This window comes from Saccopteryx leptura, chromosome 5 (genome assembly GCF_036850995.1).
Source record: "Saccopteryx leptura isolate mSacLep1 chromosome 5, mSacLep1_pri_phased_curated, whole genome shotgun sequence".
NCBI classification, from domain to species: Eukaryota; Metazoa; Chordata; class Mammalia; order Chiroptera; family Emballonuridae; genus Saccopteryx; species Saccopteryx leptura.
Genome location: NC_089507.1, coordinates 13,668,137 through 13,688,975, shown reverse-complemented (window position 1 = coordinate 13,688,975; position 20,839 = coordinate 13,668,137). Strand labels below are relative to the sequence as shown.

Sequence of the window (20,839 nt, the reverse complement as noted above, 5' to 3'; positions counted from 1 at the left end):
AGGCCTCCTGGTTTAGCGTCACACCTAAGTCCACCTCATTGAGAAGTTGTAGGTTTTTTTGTTTTCTACAATGTATCACCTGTATATTGTATTGTGTCTTCACCTCCCCAGGTCTTGTCTTTCTTCATCACAGCTGTGGGTTCGTACAATGTGCCTACTTTAAGCCTTTCTGAGTCTGTTATGTGGAGGAAATAAATAGATCTTTTCCCACTTAAAACAATCCATTTCTCACAGCATAATTTTGATAGATTAATATGTTACTATTCTATTTCTAATCTCCCTAAGGTTCCATAAACCAACAGAAAAGGGGGTGAAAGGGGAGAAGGGAATGAAGAGAGAATGTGTTGCCACACCACAAAGAGAAGGTGAGGATGGTGATGAAATAATTCATGTACAAAGTCCCTATTCAGGGCCTTACATGGAGCACATCTCATTTAAATCCCACCACAGTGGATGAGGGTTCCTTTTTCTCCACAGCCTCTCCAACACTTGCTATTACCTGTCTTATTGATAATAGCTAATCTAACAGGTGTCAGGTGGTATCTCATTGTAGTTTTGATTTGCATTTCTCTAATAGCTAATGAAGATGAGCATCTTTTCATATATCTGTTGGTCATTTGTATTTCTTCCTGGGAGAAGTGTCTGTTCATGTCCTCTTCCCATTTTTTTATTGGATTGTTTGCTTGTCTGTTGTTGAGTTTTATGAATTCTTTGTATATTTTAGATATTAGGCCCTTATCTGTGCTGTTGTTTGAAAATATCATCTCCCATTTAGTTGGCTGTATGTTTGTTTTGTTGTCAGTTTCTCTTGCTGTGCAAAAACTTCTTAGTCTGATATGGTCCCATTCATTTATCTTTGCCTTCACTTTTCTTGCCTTTGGAATCAAATTCATAAAGTGATCTTTATAACCAAGTTCCATGAGTTTAGTACAGTACCTATGTTTTCTTCTATGTATTTTATTGTTTCAGGTCTTATATTTAGGTCTTTGATTCATTTTGAATACTACTCAGCCATAAGAAATGGTGACTTCAGATCATTCACAACAACATGGGTGGACCTTGACATTATACTGAGTGAAATAAGTAAATCAGAAAAAAACTAAAAACTATATGATTCCATACATAGGTTATAGGTAGGACATAAAAATGAGACTCAGGGACATGGACAAGAGTGTGGTGGTTACAGGGGTGGTGAGGGGGAAAAGGAGAGGGTGGGAGGAGGGGAGGGGCACAAAGAAAACCAGATAGAAGGTGACAGAAGACAATTTGACTTTGGGTGATGGGAATGCAACATAATCAAATGTCAAAATAACCTGTAGATGTTTTCTCTGAACCTATATACCCTGATTGAGCAATGTCACCCCATTAAAATTAATTTTAAAAAATCACACCACAACCATTTCACAGATGAGATGTGTGTCCAATCACAGCATGATGTATTAGAGATTGTAACTTGCTGTGCTGGTCCTTGGCTGGTGTGCTCTGGGTTCATTTCCTGTTCCTCCCTTGCTCTGAGCTTTGCCACAAGGAACAGCGTCTTAGGCTCTTTTGCTGACAACCTTATGGCTAAGTTTACCCTGTGCTTTGTAATATACTGGAGAGGTAGGAGATAGGAGGAAGTAGCTAGAATATCTCCCTCCTTCTTGCCTCAGCAGCGTGTCTGGTGTCTTCTCTGTGGCTTCAGCTTCCCCTGGGTAAACCCATCTCCTTCGATGCCAGCAGCCACCAGCCTCCTATAACACTGCCTCCTCCTTTTGTCTCTCTAGCTTAAGGGAGATCCCAGTTTCCTCCATCTAGCTGCTGCCATGTTCTTGGTTGCCTCGTCGTCCACTGCTTGGCTTCTAAACATTAACACTACCTGGGTAATGTTAATGTTACTGCTATACTAAATCCCCGATACTACATGTCTTTGGTTTAGAATACCTAGGGTGTTGTTTTACTTTTCTTTTACTGAGCTCACCCTATGCATGTGGCCCAGGTCACACGGCTGGAAGATGACAAAACTAGATTTCTGATCCCTGTGCTCCAAGCTTCAAACCTATGTTCCTAATCACTATACTTATCTCCTGGAACTTAAATGTAAGAAGTATAATTAAAACAATATTTAGCTTTATTCCTAGATTATGAATTTTACTAAAAAATATTAGAACATAGGTTAAATCATGATGTGATGAGTACCAGGTTAATTTCAAAGTTGATGAAAAATCTCCTTTCTTAGATACAAAGCCTGTTCTAGGCACTGACTATTATTTTGCATACCCAGAGTTAGACTGTTCTCATGCTACTTCATCCAGGGAGTCTCTGCCACCTCATGATTCACAAGCATCAGTCCTTATGGACTCTTACCCAGGCCCACTGTGTCTCCAGTGTGCTCCAAAATGAGCTAACACCATGCTGCTTTTTATCAAACCCTGCATTTCTCAGCATCCGTCATTTTAGCAAGGAATTATGATGAAAGGAATGACCCTTAATTAAAACTAATGAGTTGGTAACTGATCACTTAAACAGACTCAGAAGAATTTTCATCTTTACAATGGGATGGTTGTTAGCTCAATGAAATCTCTAATTTGTGGATGTTCGCCTAGTATAATAAGTGGAATGGGGAACTGACATAATGCCAGAGACAGGTGACGTGGTGAAGAGGCCAGTTTTTCTCGGGAGCATATGGCAGAACACCACCCCGTTCACTTTCCTTGGTTATCACAGCTGCCACAGCTCTAACTTTGTTACTCTCATTCTTTTTTCTTTTTACAGTGGTTCCATTGGCAACAATTTTCTCTTTTTTTTTTGCTTTTTTTTTTTTTTTTTTTGCATTTTTCTGAAGGTGGAAACAGGGAGAGACAGTCAGACAGACTCCCGCATGGGCCCAACCAGGATCCACCCGGCACGCCCACCATGGGGGCGACGCTCTGCCCACCAGGGGGCTACGCTCTGCCCATCCTGGGCGTCGCCATGTTGCGACCAGAGCCACTCTAGCACCTGGGGCAGAGGCCACAGAGCCATCCCCAGCGCCTGGGCCATCTTTGCTCCAATGGAGCCTTGGCTGCGGGAGGGGAAGAGAGAGATAGAGAGGAAGGCGCGGCGGAGGGGTGGAGAAGCAAATGGGCGCTTTTCCTATGTGCCCTGGCCGGGAATCGAACCCGGGTCCTCCGCACACTAGGCCGCCGCTCTACCGCTGAGCCAACCGGCCAGGGCTAACAATTTTCTCTTTAACTATGTGGTTTGCTTATAATCAGGATTACCTGTAATGTAAAAATATTTGATTGGTTCCCTACTATATTCATCATTCATTACTATATAACATATTACCCCCAATTTAGTGGTTAAAAATATATATATTATTTCACAGGTCTTGAGAATTACCTAGGTGGTGCTGACTCAGGATCTCTCACGAAGTTGCATCAGGCTGTTGGCTGAGTCACCAGTCAGTTCACAGGGCAAGGGACCACTTTGAAGTTATTCCAACCTGCTGGCAGGCCTCAGTTTCCCACCACATGGGCCTCTCTAGGGGCTGCCTGAGAGTCCCCACACATGGTTTCTGGCTTCCATCTCCCCAGGGCTGCTGCAAGACATAGTAGCCAGCTTCCCCCAGAGCACAGCTTCAAGAGGGAGCGAACATGAGAGCGTGCACCCAAGATGGAAGCGCAGTCCTTTTCTAACCTAACATCAGAAGTAGCATCTCATCACTTCTGCAGCATTCTGCACTCTAGAAGCAAGCCCTAAGTCCAGCCCACACTCAAGGGGAGGGGAATTAAGCTCTACCTCTTAAGGAGAAGAATATTGAAAAATGTATGGATATATCTTTAAAACCAACACATCTACATAATAAGTGGGTATAGTCACCCCAAAGCTTTCTATGAGAATTGGATTCTCTTGTGTTTGTGCCTGTGTGTGTGTCAGTATTTGGAGAGAGCACTGACCTTATGTAAGCATCTGGAGACCTGTTGTTACTCCTAGATCTTATACATGCTAGCAACATGCCCTTAAGGATTTCCTTTTCTTTATTTTTTGTAGTTGGGGTAGTTGTTTTAATTTCCTTTTCTATAAATTGGGAATATTGATGGCTATTCTGTGTAAATATAAAAAACTTCGTGATTCTTTAATGCAGTGGATATGAACATACGTTGGAGTATGGCAGGTCAACATCAAAATAGGGGTTGTTTTACTCCACCTTCTCTACTTCCTACATTACAACTCCCTATAGCAGGATTAGACTGACTTCAGAAATCTCCTTGGGATTAATGGTTGCTCTGTTTAGGTGTAAAAAATTAAATTTCTCTTTTCCACAGTTGTTTTTTTCTTTTATTCAAAGACTATTCTTTTTAGATCAGGTTACAGTTTACAGCAAAATTAAGGGCAATGTACAGAGATTTCCCATTGGTCACTTATCTTATGCATGCATAACATCACTCGCCAGAGTGGTGCACTTGTTACCAGGAACAAACCGACAGTGACGCATCATAATCACCCAACGTCCATTGTCTGCCTAGGGATTCACTCTTGGTGCTGCACATTCTGTGGGTTTGGAGAAATGTATAATGACATATACCCACTGTTATAATGTCATGCAGAGTATTTTTTACTGCCATAAACATCTTCTGTGATCTGCCTTTCATTCCCCACCCTCCACCCTTGGCTACCACTGATGTATGTATATTGTCCCCAAAGTTTTACTAACCCACTGTTTCTTTAAAAAAATAACCCCTAGTCTCCTCAATTTTGTCTTTAAGACCCTTGGCTAATAAGAATCCTACTAAAGAATATATTTGTGGATTTAATACCCCATCCATAGAATGCCCTGGGCTTGGCTTATATATTCCTGACCCTCTGACACAGTTCCCTTGACCTTTCATTTTCCTAGAGAACAAGCCACATCAAACGCTTACTCTCTTTGGCAATTCTCTTAATGTTCTTTCATAGCCCATGTTATTAGATGCCTCACACAATACTTAACTAACTTGTCTTTGTAGGTTGCCCCCCAGACTTACCAGGTTCTGTGATGACAGGAAAGTTTTCTCCTTATTCTTATTGACTGAACTTCTGTTCCCCTTTGTCAGTGCATGCCCTCTAAAGTATTTGGTGCCTCCTCAGTCCTTCTTTGCCTCTTCTGCTCACCCATGTCCCTGGACAGCTGTATTCCCCTGTGAGAATGAGAAAAGGCAGAGCAATGAGATAGATCGACCAGAGACCTGAATCCTGGTCATTTACCACCTGTGACTTTACCAGGATTCCTGCCTGTTGGTAAAATGGAGTTTATAATCTCTCCCTCGGTTATCATTCTGCAGATTTAATGAGTTAACACTTTTTTATTATTATTATTCTCCCTGTTAGTTTTAGGTATGACGTGGAGAACTGGCCTGAATCAGAATTAGTAGAGGGTATTTTCAAACGGGCATGTGTGAAGCTCCTCTTAGGAAAATCTCTAGGGGTGGAGTTAGAGAAATGGGCATTTTGTGCTTCCGAGGTGATTGTCCCAGACAATAAAGTTTGAGAATTATTGCTTCTAGGGAAATGCCCTGGGCCCCTGGGTCCTGATAAAGAGAGTCATATAGACAAGTAGTCTTTTTTATTCTATGGTTTGAATTGTTCCTAGGACAATAAAGAACAGGCTCATCATGATACTAGCCATTTTCCTGACTGAAGAGAGATGATACAGTTGGAAGAAGAGATGTATAACTCCCCAAAGAGCTGCCTTTCTTGCCCAAAGTGGAGGTTTACCAAACGCATGGATTTCTTTCTTTCTGAATTTCCACTGTTTTCTCTCCCCACTCTTATTTTCTAGGGAGTAGCTACCTAAATATACCCTTGGCTTTTCAATACTTCTGCTTTCACCACGTTTGTGACCTCTTTTTCACTTTGGTTCCTAGTACATTGCATTTTTATTGACTTTGGTCCTGTAGAACTCTTTCTTTTCAGTCTATTTATCATAGACTTAAAAGCGGCTTCTCAACTTCCTTGCTGTTACCAGTATTATAAGAAATGCAGACTGCTATAATTGGGTCCATTTTTCACAAACCCTTTTTTTCTCTATTCACCTATTGCCGATTCCAAGCAGGCGAAAGGATTGCTTTATGGAGGTGGATGGCAGGAAATAGACCCGAAGAGAAAAATTCAAGGTACAGAGAAGATGAATTGTTTTTTTTTTCTTTTTACTTAGAACTTATGATGTTGCCTATCACTTCTTGGCTCTATGTGTAAAGCCCATTATCACCTAGCTTTACTTTTCCTCTGCTCAGATGAACAGGATGATGTGTTTGAACCTTGGCATTAGGGAGAACTTAGATTAAAGGAATATTTCAGAGAAAGAAACAAAAGTATTCATGCATTATGTGGCAGGATTTATTTTATTCTGCAGGGGACATAGCCAACTGTGAGCCTAGCAATGATATTAGATGTTTTATATTTGAAATTAATTATCAAAGAATAGAATTTTTTTAGGTCATAGTATAAAGAGCTTTGAAAGGTTAGGTAAGGCATTTGTAATTTTACTCATCAAGTGCTCTGAGGGCAGAAACAAAGAACAAATAAATCAAGGATTCTATGCAAGGGTAAACAGGAAAGACAACAGGGATTTACAGTCAGAGGAAGTTTGTTTCAGTTCTAACACTAGCAGTTAGTAGGTATGTGTCACTGGTCATGTTATTTAAAGTTTCAGTTACCTCAAGTGAGGAATAATGGCAATGCTTTATTCGTGGATTTTTTTTTTCTTTTTAATTAAATTTACTGAGGTGACATTGGTTAATAAAGTTATAAAGCTTTCAAGTGTACAGTTCTATGATACATTGAATATTGCATTGTTTGCCCACCACCCAAAGTCAAGTCTCCTTCCATCACCATATATTTGACCCTCTTTACGCTCCCTCTAACCCCTTTCCCTCTGGTAGGCATCATACTATTGTTCGTTTCTGAGTTTTCATTTGTTTTTCTTGCTGCTTCATTTGTTGCTTTCAGTTTGATATCCTACATATGAGGGAAATCCTATGGTTCTTTTATCACTTAGCATGATATTCTCAATATCCATCCATGTTATTGCAATTGGCAGTATTTCATCTCTTCTTACTGTTGAGTAGTGTTCCATTGTATACATATACCACTTCTTTTTTATCCAATCTTCTATCAAAGGACAAGTAGGTTGTTTCCATGTCTTGGCCACTGTGAATAATACACAGTGAACGTAGGGATGCATATATCTTTTCAAAGAAGTGTTTTTAAATTTTTCAGGTAGATACCCAGAAGAGGGGTTGCTAGGTCTTATAGTAACTCTGTTCCTAAGTTTTTGAGAAGCCCCCATACTGTTTCCCACAGTCGCTGTACCAGTCTGCATTCCCACCGGCATTCACTGGCTTCTTTTTCTCTATAACCAGTCTAAAACTTGTTATTCCTTGTTTTGTTGGGGTAATGATTAAATTAAGTGATATGAAGACAGGTTGTGTACTCTAAAACAATGGTTTCCCCTATATTTAAAAAGTGCAAAGCATTCGATTTATTCACTGCTAGGTGATGAGTCAGTTCCCTTACTCTCTTTCTCTACTTCCTCACTGAGATAGAATAGCTTGTCCTAGCTGTCTCTGGACCCCAGCTTCCTAGGTCTGCCCTCTGCTTGGTCCATCTTCTACACTTTGGAACCGCCATGTTTTCCTCCTTTTCTCCTCCCCCCATGTCATTTTAGCTAGTTTTTCTAAGGGAAAAACCTCACTTTGCAAGCGTGCCTCCAAGGCTTCACGTAGGCCGATGGTTTCTATGAACTTGTTTCTAATTGGAGTGGAGCAGGAAAGGAAAACAGCCCCCTTGGGTATTAGTGACCGGGAACAAAAGTCCAACGAAAACAATTCTATTACTACAACCAAATAGCATCTTGCTGAGTGCATATTTCAACATTCTTTACAATGTTAAGTTTGAAATCACATTCACTCAACTCCTGAAAGCAGGTAAAACTGTCAAACTACAGACCAGAATACTCATCAAAGAAAACTGTGGATGTTGTGCCATCAGAACTGCAGGGGTAGGAAGAACTGCATCTGGTAAGGGAAGACCATCAAGGAAGGCTGAAAGAGCTGAAGGCCACAGACTGGATCAAAGGTTTGTTTTATATTGCAGAGGTGCTGGACAAATAGTGCTGAGGTAGAGGAGTGGTCAGAAACAAGTAGAAGAGTATGGTTGTTATAACTAACTTCACTGTTTCAAAAAATAAGTATTGTCCCATATGTTCTTCACCATATTGGTACCCTGAGCACAAATAAATTGTACATCTATCTAGTGGGGAGGGTAATAATAATTGTTAATTAACAGAAACCATTAAAAATGGCACTTTAAACTTCATTAGCATTTTCTTCACTTATTCTTGATTTGAAAACACTTCTGCCTAAGGTATCAACATGCATGTGTTTTATGCACATGTTTGCACAGCTACTTTTAAAGTATATGAGAGGAGGCTTAGTCTGGAGGTGATGTTTCTCGGGGAGTCTCTGCTTATCTAAGGGAAGCAAATAAAGTTAAAATGATCAATGTGTCTTTAAGAGCCTATGTTTAGTATCCCAGATTGCCCTAACAAATTGGTTGACTTAAGTCAACAGAAATTTCTTCTCCCACAATTCTAGGGCCTAGAAGTCTGATGTTAAGGTGCCTGTAGGATCATGTTCTCTTTGACGGCTCTAGAGAAGATTCCCCCCACCCTTACTTCCTCCTAGCTTCTAGTTGCTGCCAGGAATCCTTGGCATTCCTTGTCTTGTAGTGACATTGTTCCAAACTCTGCCTCTATTGTCATACGGCCAGCTTCCCTGATGTGTCTTCACATGATCTTATAAGGATGCCAGTCATTGGATGCCAGTCATTTTGGGTCCACTCTAATTCAGTATGACTTCATCTTACCTCAATTAATGATATGTGCAAACCCCCTATTTCCAAATAAGGTCACAGTCTTAGCTTCCTGGTAGACATGAATGTTTGGGGGATATTAGTCAACCTAGTACTTAGCCTTTCGTGTGACTTAGGTGCATGTCATGTAGACAATGTACTGTATGGAGCTGTCCATGTGGAGGCAGACCTCATGAACATACTTAATGCTTCTTTCTATTGAAACTCAAGTTCTCACAAACTCTGCACTAGAATCTCAGGTTGAACTAGACCCCTCTCTGTGTATTTGAGATATCATCTGAAGAACAGAGATGCAAGTTTTATTTGGCGTAGAATATTTGTCTGGTTGTGTGTCAGCAGCAGGGTATGTGTTGATTATAAGCAAAATCCTGAAATATTTATGCCCTTTAAATACCTTTAGTAGGCCTGCATGGTCATGAATCTTAGTGACAGTTATTTGGTAGACTTACACCACTCTATAGCTGCTAAGATATTATTCTAAACATTCCAGAACTAATCAGAGATTATATAAATCTGCTTCTGCTCTTTCATGTGCAACAAATTTTAATTTAACTAACAGATGGCTTCAAATAGGTTTTTGATATCAGACTGATGAAAATCACTTAGAAGAAATAAACATTAATAATGATAAGATTTTTGAAATGTAAATGGGCGGTTTATAAATGAGAAGAAATTCATTTTTTAAAATCTGTCAAACAGGTGAGATAATAGACCTTGGAAAGGTTTAGCAGGTCATAAATCTGCAAAGAAAAATTACAGTTAAAAATTTTTGATGACTTTGCATAGGCCCAAAATATCCATAGCTCACTGAATAGAAATAAAGAAAAAAAAGGGGGTGATTAACATTTACTTTTGAGTCATCAGTAAAGAAGGAAATAGGGAAGAATATAGGCTCTCTGTGACACACAGCTTTTTTAATGCAAAAATTCTCTGTTCAGTGTACAGCGATGACTGGTTGGAGGGCGTCGTGTGAGAGAACCTTATACAGAAGGACGTTGGGACTTTACAGAATTAGACATATGCAAAGTAATTGAATAGCTGATGAGGGTGATGATATAGAAGTACTAAAGGGAAATATCAAACATTATGAAAAATGACAAATGATTTTCTATACCATCAATTCTGTTTTCTCATAGGCACCAGTTATGCAACTCCAAATTCTGTATCTATCCTAAGAGATATTCTTTGGACATATCCAACAAATGTATGCAAATGCAACATCTTCAGTTTCTTACTATGGCTGTTTTGTTTCTTGTTATCTCATTCCTTTCCATGGCAGCAACAGTTTAGCCAAGGTGGATCTTGAATGATTCCATCCTTGCTTCCAGAAAAGAATCTTCAGTTGATGTTTTCCCTCTACGATGCCTTCAGATTCTCTCACCTATATCTGCACTTGCCATCTCTACTTCAGATCCCACATTTAGATCTATTACTCATATTCAGAAAAGGATTGTTTCTGCTTTTCTATTTGCTCAGCATGCCAGGTGAAGCCTCCAAAAGCATAGTCCTGACATTGTTGTGTTAACATTGTTGTGTTAAATAGATTCTATCTCTTGATCCTATTGCTTAGTTTTCTGCTTTTTCATTTTCCAGTAATTAACTTTCCATATTCTGTGTTCAAAATAAAGCATTCCCCTTGTCATTTATGAGTTACAACTATGTGTGACTGCTTCTATATTAATTCCCACCATTTACTCTGAAATAATTTTTCTTTCCTTCTTACTGTAGATACTCAGCAGTATTAAGATGGACAAGGAGCTATTTCCGTAACTGGATAACACTGAGCTATCACACTGTCACTTAGCCAAAGTCAATTATTTATATGGTTTTGTCCTATAGCAGATAGCAATCATGATTTATCTACCTAGCAGCAAAACACTTCACCGGTGTAGGGACAGTCCTGGTGGACCTTTGTGGGCAGCCAGGACTTACTCCCTGTTGTAGAAGCTTGTGGAACACAAACACAACCCCAGTGGCATTTCTTCCCATGCAGCTTCCCTGGGTTCCTGTGTTTTCTCCCTATAGCTTTCTACTCATTGCACAAGGCTGTATTGTTCCAATGCCATCCTTCTCTGCTTGTTTATCAGATTATTTTCATCAAGCATAATGAAAAAGGTGTGAGTAGCCGAATCAGAGAAAGATTTTCGTAGGTTGTCTTTTGATCTTGGCCATGAAGAATTCACTTGTCCTTGAGGGAATAGATATAACATTATTAAGCAGACATTAACACAATTATTTGGGGATAATAGTTATTGAATGATTACTATGTGATAAGATCTTGGCTTTCTGTTCAACTTTCAAAGTAACTCTTTAATGATGATATATATATATCAGGTACTGTTAATTGGCTATCAGATTTTTGTCTTGATAGCCCCTAAGATATCAAATTTTTTTATTTGACATTTTGCTAAGAGAACCTGATTTTGTTTGGGGTAAGAGTGTACTCAGCAAAAATATTTGGTCTTGCAGTTTCTCAGGCAACAAGGTATGACCATCTTTTTTAATTTTGGGGCCAGAGCTTCCTTCTGAACAAAGGGAACGATTTAGGCCCATTCTCCCTTGTTTCTGCCTCAAACACAGAAGCAATGCTGAATGGTAAATAACTATCTTAAAACCAAGGGCAAAAAAATACATATAAATAAGGGTAGACAGTGTTTACTCAGGTCCTTTGCCCATTTTATTATATATTTTTTTGTATTTTTCCAAAGTGAGAAGTGGGGAGGCAGTCAGACAGACTCCTGCATGCACCCAAATGAAATCTACCAGGCATGCCCACCAGGGGGCGGTGCTCTGCCCATCTGGGGCGTTTCTCAACTGCGACTGGAGCCATCCTCAACACCTGAGGTGGAAGCCATAGAGCCATTCTCAGTGCCCAGGCCAACTTTGCTCCAATGAAGCCTTGGCTGCAGGAGGAGAAGAGAGAGAAAGGAGAAGGGGAAGGGTGGAGAAGCAAATGGGTACTTCTCCTAGGTGCCCTGACTGGGAATCGAACCAGGGACTTCCACACACCAGGCCGACACTCTACCACTGTGCCAACCAGCCAGGGCCTTTTGCCCATTTTAGTTAGTTTATTTGTTGTTTGTTTATTCATTTGTTTCTTTGGTATTTTGCTAATAAGTTGCATGAGTTTCTTATACTGTGTATATTTTGAATGTTAACCCCCTATTGAATATGTAGTGTGCAAATATTTCCTTCATTACATAGATTACCTTTTCATTTTGTTGATGGTTTTCTTACTGTGAAGAATATTTTTAGTTTGGTGTAGTCAAATTTATTTATTTGCTATAGATATTTTTCCAAAAAAAAAAAAAAAAGACATAGAAACAGGTAAATGAAAAGATGTAGGTGAATGTGTAATCATACTGTAGTACATTTAGACAATAGAATATTGTCCCACGCTAAAAAGAAATGAGCTATCAAGCCATGAAAAGATATGAAGGAAACCTGAGAGCATATTTTAAGAAAAGGAACTCCATTAACCCTTTGAGTAGTAAGTGTTTTTCATGCTTGCTGACCCCCGGGAGTGAGGTTTTTTTTTTTTTCTTAAAAAATAAAATTAGTTTCAGTTCCAGTTTTATTAACTTAAAATCACATTTGATAACCAATTTATGGAAACAAGAAGAAAATACATTTGCCCTTTTTTAATGTTGCCTTCCACATTTTTAAAATAAATTGATCGTACTCTGGATGGTCAGGAGGCACAAGGGTGTACATGAAAGTTTATACTACTCAAAGGGTTAAAAAGAGAGATTATATACTGTATGATTCCAACTATTTGATACCTTGGGAAAGCAAAGCTATGGAGATGGTGAAGATGATGAAAAAGTCAGTGGTTGCTAGTGTACGGGTATGGGGGGCAGGGGCAAATGGGCAGAGCACCAAGAATTCGGGGGCAGTGAAAACAATATAATGATGAAGGTAGTCATTATACATTTGTCCAAAACCATATATCTACAACACCAAGAACAAACCCTAAGATAAATGATAGATTTTGGTGACTATGATGTTTTGATGTAGGTCCATTCTTGGTAGCAAATAGACCACTCTTGAGTGATCTTGATGTTGGAGGAGGTTGTATGCATGTGTGGGTACAGGAGATATATGGAAAATCTTGATCGTTTTGTCTCAGTTTTGCAGTGAACCTAAAATTCTTCTTTAAAAATGTTGTTAGAAAAGAATAGAGAGTCAGAAAGATAGAGAAGGGTCTTGGGTCCTTGATGACAACATGGAGCCACTGACCAGCCTTGATCTGCCCACTTAAGATTTCTTATTATGTAAGAAAACTAATGCTGACTTAAACACACGGACGCTAATTTAGGTATTTTGCTACACATAACAAAACATAGTGCTAATACTTGCAAATTGAACTTACATGACTTGCTTAAATAAATATTCTGGTTTAGAACAAGATGGTCAAGACTTAAACCCATGTATTTCACCTGCTAAGTCAATATTCTTAACCAATAATTACTTAACTTTTAAAAAATTTGTCATACTAATAATTTTTCAAAGCAAAATTCTCAGCCATCCTAGCATAAAAAGATGTAGCTACTTAGAAGGCATTTTTTTTCCCTCCTAGGAATTAGGTGTATTTTGTATTTTAAAAAAATTGTATGGAGATACTAAGATTCCATCAGGTTCTGAGAATTCTCCATGCCAAGAATGACTCTAAAATAATAAACTCTTTGAAACCAACCTACCAGAATTCAAAAATCCAAAAGGTTCGTTTATTGGAGGTCATTACCTTCAGAGGCGACATTCTTGTTTCCACAAGGCTTCCTCTCATTTTTCAAAACTCCTAGCAATACCATCAAGAAGGGACTAGCTAGTCAAGTCTATGAGCAACATAGAAATAAGCTTTATGGCTTCATTTGAAAGTGAAAATAAAATGACCATTTGTGTTAGTTAGAGATTTGATTCCAAATTGCTTTAGGGGGTTTTCAAAAATCAGATCGTCAACAAAATGATGAACACTTTGATATAATGTAAAGCACAATGTCCCTGGCCTATCTCCACAGAACTCACCTCACACCTGGTGCAGCTCTAGCTGCACCCACCTCTTACTCCTACCTCTGCTCCCCCCTTCACTCTTCCATGATCATGACATGGGGGGATCTCGAGAATGGCATACTAAATGAAATGTCAGATGGAAAAGAACAAGAATTACACAGTTTCACTCATTTGTGAAATACAAAATAAAAAGCCACAAAAAAACAAACCAAACAAACTCATAGACATAGGCAACAAAGTGGGGAGTTACCAGAAGAAGAAAAAGGGTCAGGGAGGATGGAAAGGGTTAGAGGGTCAACTATTAGATGAGCAAAAGAGACTAGACTCTAAAATATCCTAGTATGCATGGAGCAATGGCAGAGTAAATGCAAAAATTATGTAATCACTGAGATGACCGTTTTTGAAGGTGATGGTCATTATTTGGATTTATACTTTTGAAAATGTTTCATTAAAAAAACCACCCTATTCTGTTGTCATGGTGTTTGTTTTATGCCCAGTTAACCCTGAATGGAATGACTACCTTAGCAAAATATGGTCAGAGAAATATACTGATGGGCAAAAAGAACCTCAGAAGTAGAAAAGACATATTTAGAGTGGTAGCTTGTAGATCTTGGATGCTGTATGTGGTGGGGGGGGTATACAAACATTTTCTGTATCACTTGCTGTCTGTATAATTTTATTTGTACCTACTGTTGACCTCCTATGCTGTGCCAGGCCCAGAAAAGTGCTAGAGGCAGGGCAGATGATACACTGATAGAATTTTTTTTGTTTTGCTTTGAAATTCTTTCATAACTCAAAGTATTATAAGATTTTTAAGCTAAAGGACCATTCAGAGAACATCTAGTACCTGTGTTTGGCTCACAAATGGAGATATTTAGGTACTGAGAGGTACAGTTTTCTCCCAGCATCACGAAGAGATTGAAAGAAAAAGGCACCGGAGACAAGAACTGATGTGCATTTTTCCACTTTATTGTATGAGTTGGCCACTCAGTAGTTTTGTTATCAGTGAGCTGGAGTAGAACCCAGCTTCATTCTGTAAATAGTTGCACTAGAGACTGTGAAGAGCAGAGCCTTCATTTTAGATGAGGAAAGGAGAGTGTTGGCAGTCTACCCAAAAGAAATGAAAGCGTGAGTCTAGAAAAACTTGTAGACAAATATTGACAGCAACATTATCTATAACAGTGACTCAAATGTCTGTCAACTAGCAAATAGAATAATAAAACTTAGTATGTTCATGAAGTGGAATACTATTTGGCAATAAAAAGGAAGAATATAGTGCTAATACATGCTACCACAGGGATAAATCTCCACATTACCTGATGGAAGAGAAGCCAGACAAAAAGACAACATAGTATATAATTTTATTTATATGAAATATCTGGAAAATATAAATCTACAAAGACAAAAAGTAGGCTAGAGGTTTTCTGGAGCTGCACATGGGCATGAGGAATCTTTTGGGATGATGAAATGTTCTAATATTGGGTTTTGATGATGGTTTGAGTAACTGTGAAAATTTGCCACCAAACATCACTCACTCATACATGTAAATGGGTAGCAAATTATATCTCAGTAAAGCTGTTTTTAAAAATGGGAAGGGGCACAGTTTATTCTTCAAAGACCCAAAGTCACTTAACTCCATCGACTCCACCAGCTACCTGATTATTTTTCTCTAGAATTTGTATTCTCAAGACACTGAATATCTTAAACTCACAGCACTTAGCACACGTTATTAAAACTAACATTTTTATTTTTTAAAATCTTACTGCATAGTGGAAATTTTACTTATTTTGACATTTTATTCCTCACAACAACTCTATGAGATAGACAATATATTAACCCTATTTTAATGCTGAGGAAATGGAATGATTTTTTTAATGTCACACAACTTGGATAAAGCCAAGTAGAGGCTTGAACCCTTGACTTCCAGAGCCTGACCTCTTAATCCCATGCCACTGTTTGTCTTATCAGATGTTGTATGATTGGTTGTTGGATGAAAGAAAGATGAGTTTTTGTGACTTCCTTCCTGAATTGTTTTTGTAGCAGGAAAAGGATATTTATATTATAAACTCTTTCTGTCACAGGTTTAGTATTGATACATTTTGGAAAATAATGGTTTTATTATTTCTTGAAATTTATTTCTGAAGTGATATGATACAGTAGTAGTATAAAAATCCCCAGAATTTTTGGATCAAATTAATCAAGAATAAGCAAGCAAATGCTTATTTTTTGGCCATCAGCCATAAAAAAAAGAAGAAAAAAAACACTCTTGCTACCAGAAGAATCTATTCTCTCTCTTTAACACATCTTTAATTTAGCACATCTTTAATTTACTGTGGCAGATTTATGTAAGAGATTTTTATTAATTAGTTCTTTGGTTGTTTTCAAAGACACAAAGTCCATGTGTTGTCATGTTTGCTTTTTCCTTGATATATATATATATATATCACAGTAATTCCCTGATAAAAAATTAATGATAAAGTGTTAGCAAGAGATAGAGACTAATTTGAAATTAAAGAATAGTTTTAATAATGTATAATGGAAAAAAGCAAAGCACTGGGTTAGATTCTGGAATGTAAGTTAAAATATGAAAATGATATTTACAGCTTGAGAAACTTTTCTTATTGGTTAAAAAGAAAAAAGACTATATAACTTACAGTGCTATTGTGCATATTCAATGTGTATGAATGTGTGGATATATCTATATACAGAGAATAGATGCTAAGTCAGGGCCTTCTGAGTTTCTTTTTAATTACTATTTGATTGTATTGTATTATTTATTCAACATATACTGTTTCAAGTGCTTTTCTGGGTATAAAATGGCATGTAAGACAGTCAGTGCCTTTGCCTAAACAAGTTTATATTGTAGGAGAGAAGATAAATAAGGACCAAATAAAGAGAAGTGTTATTAAAGAAAAGTGGTTAATTGTGTTAAGACTTAAGAATCAATCAAATAAGATAATGAAAAAAAATTTAAATTATGTATTACTGCAAGATTGAAGGGACAGGTATTTAAATAGCATGGTCAAAGAAGATCTTGCTGAGGAAATAATATTTGAACAGAGATCAGAAAGCCAGGAAGGAACTAACCATGAAAGGAGTAAGGGGGAAGAGCATTCAGGAAGAAAGAACAGCATGTGCAAAGGCTCCGAGCAGGAGCTTGTGTTGCAGAAGCTTAAAGATCACTGAGGCTGGAATATTGTAGGTACTTTTGGAGAAGGAAGAAATACTTGAGAAGCCATATAAAACAACTTGGAATTTCACTCTAAATAAAATGTGAAGCTATTGAATGTATATAAGGAATACGATGGCCCGATATCTATGTTAACCCCCTTGGATGGAAATGAGTAAAAAAGGAGAAATGAGGAGGGAGGGGAAATTGTTTCAATACTAGAGAATAAATGAGAATCTTTCTTAAGGCAATACATTACAGGAGATGGAGAAAAAGGTTTGGTTCATGTTAGATGAATTCTCAGCAGTGCTTGTTAAGAATTGCATGAGAGTAGAGAGAGATAAGGCCAAGTCAAGATCACATCAAGGTTACCTTGCCTGGGTTTCTGACTTGAGATTTGGATTAGTGCCATTTACAGTGATGGAGGACTGAGTGTCGACTTAGTTCTCTTTTGGACACATCATGTTTGAGTTGTCTCTGAGATATTCCAGTGGAGGTGACTTATACTGAGACAGAAAAGACATTTAGAGTTGCAGGAACTTCTGAGAGGTAGATATAAGTCGAGTCATTGTCGTAAATGTGGTCACATTAAATGGCTGTAGGTAAGTGGTGGAGAAAGCTCCATTCTCCTAACCTAACAATAAACAATGAGAATCCTTGGGTTCAACTCCATATAGTGTGGCATATTAATTAGCTTATGGTATCCACTATTCATAGTGATATAAACTCTGAATGGCTTTTGCATTTTAGGCAATAGACAATCACATTTATTGTTTATGATTTTATTTAAATAAACTGGTCTGGATTAACACTCTTTGGCTCTTAAAATTTTAGAGCTCCCCTGGAATCACTTGGCTTGGGCTTGCTTATGAATAGTAATACTACCCTGCAGGGTGTTGTTTTTCTACTAAATTATGTACATGCAGTTGCTCTTGCTGTCACCTTTATTACTGATTGAGGACATAGGATTGTTACAAGTATAGGGAGGTAGAGATCATGTCTCTTCCCACAGAGCAAGTCTAATTGGGAGAAGACAGACATGTGAGCAAGTCATTATGACAAAATGTGTTAAATGTTGTATTCTGGGGTGACAGTAGGGAGAAGGGATTTATAAGCTTCTCAGAGGTAGAAAATATTTTATGAAAAACCTGATATGTCAGTTGAATCAGGAAGGATAAACAGAGATTTTTAGGAAGACAAGATGGGATAAAGTACTCCGGGAAGAAGGTATGAGCAAGGCAGAGATGGGGAAACACAAAAGGAGAGACATCGTGTAGCTAAATCAGGTGGTGAATATAGCTCTTAGTAGGTTGGTCACTTATTAGTCACTCAGCAAATAGCTGTTGAATGAAGAGGTGAATGCACAGGCCTTACAATTACGCTTATGCAGTACAACTTTCTGAGCTCCCGTTTCCAGGCAAAGGAAATATTGATAAAAGGATTCCTTGTGCATAAATTTTCTTAACTTTATCATCACTTACAAAATTCCTAGAGATAATATAAACCGTTATTTGATAGGAGGGTAAAATGTGTATGTCTGTGTGTTTGGAGAGAGTTCGGGGAAGGAGAGACAGAGAAAGGAAGGAAGGAGAATGAAAACTAATTGTAAAAAGCATCTTGAGGGGAACGAGCATTAAACACTATTAGGTTCAAGAAGGGGAAAACATACCTGAATATTGGTTTTAGCCAAAGAAAACAAGAAATAGACTACAAAGTTTGCATTAGGGAGTCAAAGTAAGAGATTCCATTAACCAAGGGGAAGCAGGATACAGTTTTACAAAGGAACCGAACCAGATAATCAGGAACAGGGGACACAGAGAAGTCAGCAGCAGGAGGGTATCGAGCAAATCGGGAGTTAGCTAGCGCCTCATTGAGGCTTGACTTTGTAGAGTCGGTCTTGGCTTTTGGAAGCAGAGCTTGTGTGTCTTCAAGGTATAATTGAACACTGCTGGGAGCAATGGGAAAGGCAGGCTAAGAAGAGAGAGGGCTGATTTCAAGAAGCAACAAAAGAAATAGGGAGAAATAAGACATTGCGGAGGATGGAGTGGGGAGATTCTGGGAGGATTCATTTGCAAAAGTAATTGTTCATTGGAGATAGGAGTGATCAAGTTCAATGACAACACTGATTATGTTTGAAGAAGAAGCTAGAGAGCTCGTTATTCTTTAAGGACGTCACATTTTTTTTTGTTATTGTTGAAAACCATTCGTGTGGAATGTTTCATGAGGTTTCAATTACATTTTTTCAAGACTAAATGTGAAATTATTCCTTGCCTTCACTTTGAGAGAATTAACACAAAAAGCTTTCCCTAACCTTATAAAATGGCAAAATGAATGCCGTCAGTCAGTTTTTTACTTTATTATTGTGTGAAATTGGATAGTGCAACTGTTTAATTCCTGGGGTTTATATAATCAGAATTCTGGAGCCATAATATTATTGTAAGTAGTTCTTATAACTTGAATTCCACTGTGTTCCTTACAGTCATTACTTCAAAAGAATAGTTCACAGCAGTATTCATGTGATTCTAGGACTTATTCTGATTCAGAAATTTTTATTATGTATCCATGCTGATCAATTTATGTACTTTTGTAGTTATGCATTTAAAAGAAATGATTTTTACTTCAAAAAGTAGCTATACTAGGAAGGCTATGGAGTATTTAAACTACATAATGATGTATAAAATGTTAATAATGGTCCTCACACATTAAATACACTAACCTAAACAGTCAGGGATGTTTTAGATTATGTAGTTTGAATACATTGTTTTTAATGGTTTCTTCTATAGCGAAGAAGGGAAACTTGCCAATAAGTTGGTCATGATATTAAGATTCTACTTGAGGTGGCCTTGAACTTATCTCAGTATTTATTGACATCAGGTGAACCTAAAAAAAGATCTGGAGTTGAAACATTTTAGGTAACATTTATACCATCCTCCTTATCAAGGATTAGTAATTTTGAAAATACTTTTTTTAAACAATCTGCTATCCTCTTCTGTTTGTTCTATATCTCCATAGACTGAAATATATTCCCTTTCCGTGTAGTGCTTCTTCTTGCTGGCCTGGAAAACTCCTACTCATTCTTCAAGACCCAGCTTGGGCCTCACCTCTTTTGGAAAGTCTTCCTTGATAATGCCTTCAGGCCCACTGTTAGTGGAATTAAACCTTTTCTCACTTGCATTTCATAGCACCCTATGCCTTTCTTTAAAGTGAAGATCATGTTGGTCTGAAATTGTGGGTTGCCAGTTTTTTTTATGGAGTTCTTGAAATCATTGATCGCATCGTATTATTTTTTGAATGTCAATACCTAACACTATTCTAAGGCAGAGTAGGCACTGCATAAATATTAGTTAAATAAAATGTATTGGAAAGAAAATCTCAAATGGCTACTTAAACTTTGATTCATTAACTTTCTCATGCATTTCTATCTTGCCTCTCAATGGAATTAAAAGCTATGTAACTATAGGGACTGGGTCTCCTATTTCTCTGTATTCTTTCGGGATCACATAAACAGTGGTTTTTATAGGGTAGATAATTAAATATTATATATTAATTGTCAGCCTTTGTTCTCAGTCAGCATAATATCATACAAGATATGAAGCAATTATGTAGGTTGTTTTACTCAAGTATATCATTAATTGAAATAATCCAGATATTAGGTCCATTTTCTGTTTATAAGAGACAAAGGGAATCTAGTAAATTGTTATAGTGACATAAGTGTCAAAGGAGGCAAAACATACTATAAGAGATGCTGTTTTATAGATGTGGCCAGAGTTGGCCCATACAGAATTC

General features: G+C 37.9%; 1 protein-coding gene across 3 annotated transcripts in view; it reads left to right on the top strand.

Annotated features, from left to right (window-relative positions):
• Positions 1-20,839, top strand: part of KCNIP4 (potassium voltage-gated channel interacting protein 4) — a 1,008,442-nt gene that overhangs the window by 524,547 nt on the left and 463,056 nt on the right. The gene's annotated exons all lie outside the window — the stretch shown is intronic.